The sequence below is a fragment of the Megascapheus bottae genome, chromosome 4, assembly GCF_031878675.1.
Source record: "Megascapheus bottae isolate mThoBot1 chromosome 4, mThoBot2.hap1, whole genome shotgun sequence".
Taxonomy (NCBI): Eukaryota; Metazoa; Chordata; class Mammalia; order Rodentia; family Geomyidae; genus Megascapheus; species Megascapheus bottae.
This window is the reverse complement of record NC_143512.1, coordinates 67143236-67152463: the sequence shown is the minus strand read 5'-3', so window position 1 is coordinate 67152463 and position 9228 is coordinate 67143236. Positions and strand designations below refer to the sequence as shown.

Genomic DNA, 9228 nt, shown 5'->3' with positions numbered 1-9228 from the left:
GGAGCAACTGATGAGACAGAAGTCATCTGCACCATTTTTACCCACTGCTTTTTTAGAGCAGGATTTGTTTATAAGTGGAAGTGATGGGGAATTCACCTAGATCTTTCCATCTTCTCTACTGCTAATATTTAGGGAGGAGGGGAAAATGACCTTCAGGCCACCAGTTTCTGTTCTAGCCAATGTCACAGAGGTGGATAGAAGGGCAAGAGTGGGGTGGTGGGGAGAGTACTTGCAAAATGCTGGCAAGTCCTATTCTTGTTAGTTCTGGTTTTGTCTTATTTTATACAGGAAGCCCCCCCCCCCCATTTCCAGAGGTTTTGTTTTTCAGTTTCATTTAGGTGTGGACCACTGACATGAAAATATTAAATGTAAAATTGTCTTTTATTATATGCAATGAAAAGTTTAAAAAAAAAGTGTGTGTGTATGGATGTGTGTGTGAGAGAGAACCAGAAAGGGGTAGGGATTTGTCCCCCAACAACAAGCAAGCAAGGAATTCTGCCACTGGGAGTCTTCTTATCCCATGCAGTTCTGGCAGTGTCTACTTGATAGTCCCCTTAAAAGAAAAAAAAAATAGTGTGCAATAACTAATGAAAATTATAGTATCAACTTTGATTTTTCCGTGTTGTATACCTGTTGTCATTTTCATTAGAGGATTCTTCCCACCACATTTGGTCTTGGAAGTCTCCTTGTTGAGGAAGAGTTTGCTTCTTGCTCAATAAAGTGCTCAGGCAAAGTGAAGGAAGCCAGAATATGTCACTTCAGAACATGCCTTCTTGACACAAAAATAAAAATTGCACCAAAGGCCATTAAGAAGCAGTAAAGTAAAATAAATAAATAAATAAATAAAAATCTCTGTTCTCCCCCTTTCTGCCTAAAGACAGGACACAAATTCTTCTCAGGATTCAGCACTAGAAGCCTATCAGCTCAGAGCAATCTCAGACAGACCTCACTCCATCCGTTCTTTCCACATGTTTGCCTTCCCACAATTTTCACTCTTAGAAGTCTGAAACCTCTTTCTTGTGCTCTCATTCTCCCCACAAATTCACTGTTCTTTGCTAGAGAAGTCATGGAAGTTACAGTTCTGAGCCACTGCTTTGAGATGCTTTGCATTGAGGTTTCTTTTGTGAGGTATATACCGAACAGGTTAATTTTTTTAAATATTATATTATGAAAATTTTATATTGCTTATAATTTATTTATAACTATGAAAATTGAATGATAAATTTATTTATAACTAAGCTGAATAAACTATAAATTTATTTAGAAGTATAAATAAACTATACGTTTATATATAACTATAAACTAAATTTATAGCTATAAATAAGTTATAAAATTACTTTATAGGTTATTTACAATTTCATGTACAATTTATTGTTACAGCATTTTTTTTTTTTTTTGCCAGTCCTGGGTTTGGGCTCAGGGCCTGAGCACCGTCCCTGGATTTTCTCAGGGCTAGAGCTCTCCCACTTGAGCCACATCACCACTTCTGGCTTTTTGCTACGTATGTGCTACCGAGGAATTGAACCTGGCTCTTCATGCATGCTAGGCAAGCACTCTACCACTAGGCCAAACTCCCGGCCCCTGTTATAGCATATTTTAATTACTATTATATCATACAATGTATGTTGTAATTCTATATTTTAGTTTTTTACTATTTTAGTTCATTATTACTGTTAATTTGTTTTTTGTCTTAATTAACAACTGCGAAGGGTAAAAGTGTTACCTTTTCTTCCTAAATAAGATTCTCCAGTTGTGCTCGCTTCGGCAGCACATATACTAAAATTGGAACGATACAGAGAAGATTAGCATGGCCTCTGCGCAAGGATGATACGCAAATTCGTGAAGCATTCCATATTTAAAAAAAAAAGATTCTCCAGTTGTCTTTTCATTTTATATTGTGAAAATGTATATAAATGTGGACGTCTTCCCTATGTATCTATAAATAGCTGAGCTTTCTTTTGACTATTTATAGAAAAATGTATGTTCTTCCTGTGAATATATGAATATCTAAAAAAAACCCTTTGTTTCCCTTCACCTTGTGAGCCATTTTCTTCCTTCTTTGATCAGCTTTTGCAAAGGCAGAGTTGAATTACAGTGGGAACCCCCTTTCCTGCCAGCAGGGAGTATGACTTCAATGCCAGAGATAAGAGTGGGAGTCTGCTGTACATCTGGCAGAAACTCCTTTTCTCCTGACTATTTTCCCTAGCTCCCCTCAAGTAAAAAGCTTTTCTTCCTATGTTTCTACTCTCCTTCATTAGGCACCCGTGTGAAGATAGTGATGCATGGTGCTGTGGCAGCCATTCTACAACCACTAGGAGACAAGCGAGAGGAGAAGAAATTGGAAGGCTGTTAGAGGGGAAACTTGGGGCTCAGGAAGCTGAGATCTGAGGACCACAGTCTGAATCCTGCCTTGGGCAGGGAAGTCTAGGAGACTCTTATCTCCAATTTAAAAAAAAAAAGTCATAAATGGAACTGTGGCTCTATTTTTATTTTATAAACAATGACCAGGCCTTAAGTTCAAGCACACCCAAAAGCCAGACTTAGCCTTGATGAGATTGCTGGATCTTGAACTAGTCCTGGAACAATCAATTTTCAGGCTTTAAAATGAAACAAAATCCTCAAATAAATTAAAAACCCTTTGGGAGTGGCACGGTGGCTCAAAGTGGTAGAGCACTAGCCTTGAGTGGAAGAGCTTAGGGACAGCACCCAGGCCCAGAGTTGAAACCCCATGGCTGACCAAAAACAAACAAACAAACAAACAAACAAATGAACAACAACAACAACAACCAAACCCCCAAACTTAATTTCAAGGTCTTTTAAATTCAAGACCAGAGGGAAGGGCTCGAGACTGTAATTCCTGCCTCTGGACGTGATCAGCCTCCCCCTTCAGGCTGGTACATTCACTACAGCCAACCAATGGCCCTGACCAATCACAGCCACCCAAAGGAAGTCTATGGGTTGTGCTGGGGTCACTCGTGGTGTGGTCATTGCATGGATTTGGGTTAAGGTATAAAGACACGTGTTCTCTATTCTAGAGTCCTGTGGAACAGTTTCACTGCCCTGAAAATACTCTGTGCTCCAACTATTAATCCCTCTCTGTCTGGAAAAGCTGACATTGGAAAAATAAACTGTCTTCATAGCTTTCCAAAATGTCCAGACTTCTTTCTATCAAAGATAAATACTTAATGCTTGAACTACCATGGGTATGGAATTGTATTACTTGTAGCCCGATTTTATCCTAACTGAATCAATCATTTCCCAAACTAGGGGATTAGATTTAAGTTCCTTGAGACATGAATACTGTCTAATTTCTTTGCATCTCTTCTGTGTCACACCATGAGTGATTTTCTTGCATAGGCCAGGCACAAATTTATTGAATTAATGAATGAATGAAGAGAAGAATAGATGATGGCAGTCCAAAATGCTGTCTCCTAAAATGTTGATCAGCTTGTCTGGGGGTTGGGTAGGGCCTTCTGCAGTTAGAACCTAGGTACAATGAGCTAATGGAATTAGAGAAATTTCAGGCTGGAACAGTTCATACAGCTCTGGGGTCTCTGAAATTGGGACAAAGTAGTTAATCTGTATTTGTGACAAGTATAGTGCTAGATTACCCTGTTTTCAGTCTAGCAGCCTTTCCACTGCACTGTGCTTGCTACTCTAGGCTATTTGGCCCAATACAGGACCCTTCCAGAATATTCCCGACATTAGTGCACTGAGAGACTAATTCATCTGACTATGAAAAGGGAATCAACAGCAGCAAGAGCCCCGTAGGTGGGGTTTGTATACACACTGGGAAAGGAGATGAATGGCTCCAGGAGAAGCTGTAGTTTCAAAAGAGTCATATGAGCCGGCAGCTGGTGGCTCACGCCTGTCATCCTAGCTACTCGGGGGCTGAGATCTGAGGATTGTGGTTCAAAGCAAGCCCAGGAAGGAAAGTCTGTGAGACTTATCTCCAATGAACCAGCAGAAAACCGGAAAAGGAGCTGTGGTTGTAGGGGTAGGGCAGTGGCCTTGAGCTGTAGAGCTCAGGAACAACGTCCAGGCCAAAGTTCAAGTCCCATGACTGACCCAAAAAAATAAAAAATAAAAAAAGAGTGATATGGATTCCTTGTTGCTGGTTGTGTCACAGCCTTTCTGGTTCTGCAACAGGGCAAGGCCGCTGCGGTTGTACCCTTGACATTGACCCTTAGCAGTAGCCAGTGTCTGCCAGTGTAGCAGCTCAGCAGCTGCTATGCAGCTCAACGCGCCTGTGACTGGCTGGCTGGCTGCTGATGCTGGTGTCAGCTTGGGCTTTTGTCTCAGACTTGATGAGGTGAAGTCCATGACAACGAAGACGTGTGTGAAGAACTTCATACAGTGCAGTTGCCCTGTCCCCAGGTGGTTGAACACTAATGCTTTTAAACCCTGGTCTGTGCTCTACATTGGTTAAATGGTTTGACAGGTGATTTTTTTTCTTTTTTCTTTTTCTTTTTTTTTTTTTTTTTTTTTTTTGCCAGTTGTGGGGCTTGAACTCAGGGCCTGAGCACTGTCCTTGAACTTTTCTGAAGGCTAGAGCTCTACCACTTGAGCCACAGCATCACTTCTGGCTTTTTTCAGTGTTTGTGGTACCGAGGAATTGAACCCAGGTCGTTGTGCATGCTAGGCCAGACTCCCAGGGTCATGAGAAGTTTATGGAACCTCGAGGAAGTGGAGGCGCTCCGGAGGGGCACAGGCATCTGAGATGCTGTGCTTCCTGACCAAGTCTCTTCTGAGTCAATGTGGTCTCTTTAGCATCTAGTTTCTACTTGCTAGGCTGAGATGCTGGCCAGGGGTCCTTATCTATCCTTTAATAGGCTTGAACAAGATGCGAGTGGCAAGATAGAAGACAGACCCTTCTGTTGCTTTGGACTAGAGCAGAGCAGAAACACAGGCATTTGTTTGGCTCTCCAGCTTGCTATGGCCTGTCCCACAAATTTCAGACTTAATCACCACTCACAACCACACTGTCCAATTACTTAAAAGTCTCCTCCCGGCGGGGAGTTTGGCCTAGTGGTAGAGTGCTTGCCTAGCATGCATGAAGACCAGGGTTCGATTCCTCAGTACCACATACATAGAAAAAAGCCAGAAGTGGTGCTGAGGCTCAAGTGGCAGAGCTCTAGCCTTGAGAAAGTCCAAGGACAGTGGTCAGGCCCTGAGCTCAAGCCCAGGACTGGCAAAAAATAAATAAATAAATAAAAGTCTCCTCCTCACCCACCCCTTCTCTTCCTCTCCCTCTTCTGCTTCTTCTCCCTTTCCTTCTTCCCCCTCCCCCTTTCCTTTTCCTCTCTTATATCTTATCTATTTTTTTGAAGAACCCCAATGAATACAAAATACAGTTACCTCAAAGCTGCAAGATGTATGGCCCTTATACTCCCTACAGTTTTGTGTACGGAATGATATTTACAGCTGATGAGGGGGAGACTCAGTCCTCAGGCCCAGTCTCATGGGGACAAGACTGCAGGAAAAACCAGTGAGATGCCTAGAAGGAAACACAATGCACAATGCACACTGCCAGCCCTATTGAACAGTATCAGGAATCTGTACAGCAGCCTGCCCTTAAAAAGCCTTTTGTGTGTGGGGGGGGAGGGAAAGGGGTAAACATGAGAAGGGGTATCAAGGTTCCTGATAAATGTAACTGTGCCACCTCTATACATTATCCCAATAAAATAAAACAAAATTTTAAAAAGCCCTTTCCTCATTGCTACTTCCTATTTCTCCTTCTGCTGAGGTTTGCTTTTCTCAGTCTTGTGGGGAATCTGTAAAACAGCAGCCTGTCCCCACAGCCACAGACCTGTTCATAGGGAGACAGTCAAAAATACAATGGCATGTTTTGAGAATAAATGGTTCATCTCTGTTCTATCGGAGCTAATCTCTGAGCCAGCTGTACAGGAGGTGTGGGGAGTGGCTTTATGGATCCTCAGAGGCCTAGCTAGAAGCAATGAAAAATGAATAGCACTGGAGTGGAGAGCTGGGGTGCAGCAGCTGCAGGCAGATCCAGAAGAGGAGGGGAGAGGTGGAGGAGGGGGGTGAGCATGGCAGGCCTGGGCCCTACACTATACGCTTCATTTCTAGTGACAGGGTAAAGAGATATTATGACTGTGACTGTCATGGATGTCACATGCAAAAGAAATGGCAATAATCACTCTGACTTGGTTATGAGTATTCTGTATCAATGCACATGAGAAACACCAATATCTATTTTACTACTCTTTTCCCTACCTAGAGAAAGAGAACTCCTCTGATGAGGTTGCTGTATGAAATCCATATGTGTGCATATTTTATAAGTTTGTATGTATGGACTTTTTGCTGCATCTATTATGCAAGGTTTAGCACGTTGAAAATTGTCACCTATTTGAAAATTGTCATGAAAATTCTCTGAGTTGTAATTTTTAAAGATTAGTTATGACTGTTTGTTATGACTATTAATTATGATGGTTTTCAGGCAAGAATAGTGTGAGAAACATCTGCAGGTAAATTTTTTTGGGATGAAGAGGTGTTTGGGCTTTTGGAAACCATTGCAAAAGGCATAGCAGCCTTTTAGCCTTCTTATCCTGGACTTCCTGCTCCAGCCTTCTTGCGTGGGGAAGCCCTTACTTGGTGAAACCACTGTTTTCTGAGCTCATGGTTATGTTAAGCCTGTGGTCCATCATTGATTCGGCTTGTGGAGGACCAATCCATTTCTACCTTTTAAAATCTAGTATTCCCGTATACGTGTACACATACCATGCACACATATGTACATACTCTATCACTGGATTTTAAGGTCTTTGAAAGACTGTCATTACCAGCATTAAGAGTGAGTGCCCTGAGTTCAACAGATCTAGTCTGTTAGTTAGAATAAGTGGTGCTAGGTATTGTAACAAATGTAACACAAATTCTTTTAGAGTCACACAAAAGCGGTTCACCTTGTTTCTATGCAGTTCTTTCTGGTCTATGTTATCATGATGAGCCTTCTCGGTTTTATTTGCTGCATGTCTGGATGCAGCAGTATTCTGGTGTGTTCAGTGATACGTGGGCAGACAGACTTCATAGATGGAATTATAAAAAATTGGTGACATTTGAATCTAAAAACTGCCTATTAACAGTTTTCCACTTAATTTTACATGTGTGACTTTGAGCAAGGGACTTTCTGGATCCATTTCCTCAGGTTTAAAAGGAGGTCCATATATTCATCTAGGGAGGCTACATTGAACAGACCAAGGATGTGTATGAAAGACGTAGCCAGAGAGGGACACAGGGAGATTCAAAAGTTTGTGTGTGTGTGTGTATTTCCCAGAACCTAGTAAAAACTCTTTGGCAGATACTAGCCAGCCTTTAATATCTTTACAAAAATAAATTCAATTTATATATCATAAAAGTCCCCCTGATAAATATACAATTTGGTGACTTTGGTATATTCACAAAGTTGTATAGTCACAGCCATAGATTTGGGAACATTTTCACCATCATGAAAAGAAACCTCATCATCATTTGTAGTTACTTTACATTGTAAATGAATCATCTTTGTTTCAGAATGGCTGCCCCCGTACTTTGCTCATAGCACTCAGTATTTGTAAACTTGTTATCCCTTAATTGTTTATTCAACAATTGGGATATCACACATATAAAACACACAAACACACACACACACACACACACACATACACACCCCATAGACATGGTTATGCTCGAGGAATCACATTTTCCCACATCAGAATAATAAAAAGACAAAACTGAAGAACATCAGTAATATTGCTGGTAACTATTTTTGTCATCATCTTTCAATGACAGAAGGACGCTCTTGTCATTTTGTGAGTATATGGTCCACAACTGGGACAGAATTCAAGAAAACTGGAAACAGCTGCTCCAGGCTCCACAAGCTCTGGAGCAGGCATCTTTTCTGCCCCCATTTTAGCAGTGAGAGCAGCTAATGCAGTTAAAGGAGATGTTGAACCTGTGTTTTGAAAGCTCCTCTGTTGTTTTAATCTCTTAATTTCAGAACTGTTTATAGATAGTACTCTTTGAGTTCCACTCCTAGAAGGTTAATTCAGAGTGAAAATAGTCTAGTTTTTCTGAGCTAAGATTTCCCACACCTGTCATCATGGACAGGCTGTGTCACTGGGGGAACCATGCTTAATTCTGTTCAATCACAGCTGTAGAAGCAGATGCCGTTTTGCCTACTTTACATTCTTAAAAAAAGGTCATCCTGGAAAACAAACTAACTTAGTATTGAGGTTAGTTTGCACGCTTGATGGTTTCAAAAGACTCTGGCTGTTCTATACTTACTTTGGGGACGGTTCATTGCTCCTGTTTTCGAAAAAGCCCAGTTCTCTTTTGCACCTGTTGTGGCTACAATAGTTAGGTTCTTCATTAAAAAGGGTAAGCTGCTATCAGTTCAGAAGAAGCAAGAAAAACTGCATTGCATTGAAATTTCTTTATTTCCTGATGACTGAAAAAGAACAGATACAAGAAATTTAAATGTAGATAGCACCAAGCCAGTGGTAACATATTAAAATGTGAGAAACCAAAATAAAAATTTCTGATCCAACAAAGGAAGAAAAATGGAAAGATAAATGGAAAAAAAAAGCTGTTTGTGGCCAGTCTATGGTGGGTTTTTCAGTTGGAATTTTTAGCCTGGCCTCTGATGGAAGCAAGAACTGGAGGCAGAGAGATTTGTCCTAGCCCTAGTATTTTGGTCAGTAGCACTGATCAGTTATAGATCCAGCTCTTTAGCATTCCCTTTTATTACCATCCCCCCTTTTCAATTTTTTATACAGTTTTGCATGTAACACATCTTTAAGAGAATGGATAATGTTGGATTTTGGCGCTTTTTCTTAGCTTGAATTCAACCAGTTATCATTTCTACTTGGCTCATAAAGTCTTGTGCCATCTTGAATAGGTCAGGAATCAGGTGGCAACAAAACACTCTTTGCTAACATGGTCTTCGGGTTATGCTACAGGATTCAAACTCTAGCCTCGCCACTTGCTGGGCATGGGACACTGATATTTTAGTGTCCTAAAACTTATATAAGAAATGGACATAAACAAGGAGGCTTAAAACTCCAGTCCTGGAGTCTGGAGTATAGTCAGGATGCTAGCAGGGCTATGCCCCCCCCCGAACCTTTTGCAGGAGAATTCTTCCTAGCATTGGATGGCTGCCAACAATCTTGGTATTCCTCGACTCGTAGACAATCATTTCAATTTCTGCTTCAGTCCTCACATGACCTTTTC

At 41.1% G+C, this 9228-nt stretch overlaps 1 long non-coding RNA gene and 1 other non-coding gene across 2 annotated transcripts; one reads left to right on the top strand and one right to left on the bottom strand.

Moving 5' to 3' along the window:
• Positions 1-1752: 1752 nt before the first annotated feature.
• Positions 1753-1859, top strand: LOC150064610 (U6 spliceosomal RNA). Its single transcript, XR_016535326.1, has one exon. It is a non-coding gene; the product is annotated as a U6 spliceosomal RNA (small nuclear RNA).
• Positions 1860-5352: 3493 nt separating this feature from the next.
• On the bottom strand, positions 5353-9228 carry LOC150064609 (uncharacterized). The gene is made up of 3 exons (XR_016535169.1): positions 9119-9228; positions 8284-8446; positions 5353-5497 (listed from the first exon to the last, which is right to left on the bottom strand). It is a non-coding gene; the product is annotated as an uncharacterized LOC150064609 (long non-coding RNA).